Source organism: Branchiostoma floridae, chromosome 2 (assembly GCF_000003815.2).
Source record: "Branchiostoma floridae strain S238N-H82 chromosome 2, Bfl_VNyyK, whole genome shotgun sequence".
Classification (NCBI taxonomy): domain Eukaryota; kingdom Metazoa; phylum Chordata; class Leptocardii; order Amphioxiformes; family Branchiostomatidae; genus Branchiostoma; species Branchiostoma floridae.
The window spans coordinates 18291841-18293162 of record NC_049980.1 but is presented as its reverse complement, the minus strand read 5'-3'; positions in this window follow the sequence as shown (position 1 = coordinate 18293162).

Below are 1322 nucleotides of genomic sequence, written 5' to 3'. Positions count from 1 at the left end.
ATGTAGGGCGCTGTATCTCGTGAACGGATGGTGCGAGCACGACGATTTTTGGTACGTGGGTTGGGGGTGGTAGCCTGACACTCAGGTGTGATTTTGGGCCTCCTGGCGCTTGACCTTGACATTGAAGGTGGCATTTTTGGTGTTTTTGGGGCACTTTTGGCGCTGTGTGTCCGGAATGATACGCACCATTGCGACGATTTTTGATGCATGGGTGGGAAGTTGTTGCCTGTTGCCTAGGATTGACTTTGGGCCTTGTCGCGTTTGAACTTGACCCGGCAGGTCGAATTTTGTGTCCGGGAGGGGTGTTTCCGGAGTTATACATTGTATCTTCTGAACGGCTGGTGCTGGCGCGATGATATTTGGCACATGTGTCGGCGGTGGCTGAATAATGCTCAATTTTGATTTTGGCGCCCTTGGTGCTTGAACTTGACATTTTAGGTTACCTTTTGTGCGGGCACGGGGCGTGCGCTGTATCTCCGGAACGCAAGGTGCCATTGTGTTGCCATTTGGTACGTGAGTTGTTTGTGGTGTCCTGGTGGTCAGGTTTGATTTTGGGCCTCCTAGTGCTTGAACTTGATACTGTATAGGTTGACCCTGTTTTAGTGTGGTTGGGGCATCCTCCCAATATCTGCTTGGTTTTAAAAACAGATTATGGTTGGGTGTAGAACCATCATCTGGCCTGGGCCACCTTCAATGTATCAGGTTACTTAGTGGCACTGACAGGAAGATGTTGGCCTCCAAGACGGAGACCTCCTGTCTGTCATGCGCGACAGGGTCGTATGGAAGAACTTCATAGCGTCACCAGATAAGGATGAACTGAACTGAACTGACTATTACTCTTTGTGGTGTTTCTAGAGCTGTATAGTACTGAGTTTTAAGTTCCGGTACAAGTTCCTTTACCCTGTTGGCAATCATGGTTGAACTTGAACTTAAACAGAAGAAGATGCAATTTTCTAATGTGGAGGAGAACTGTATAGAGTGTGGGCATAAGAGAAAGGTATGTGTATGATTTGTCCTGTGTTTCTTTTTGTTTCTTTGGTAATGCCATTTCCATACTGTATACAGGTAATTTGTTGTTTTGGGCTAGTCATATTCGCTTGGTTTTTGGGCCTGCTTAATCTATGGTACAGGCAGGGTTAAGTGGTGGAGGCTTAGCTTTGTTCTGTTTTAAATTCAGTATCGTTTGTTGCATTTTGTCGCGGCAAATATATGAAGAAATTCCCCTTCTAAGCAACTGCTCATTGGTTTGTGGGGATGTTTGCTGGGTGTTTGCTTTGACTACAACAGCTTCTGAACTTTTCAAAGCTTCCATTGCCAGCAGC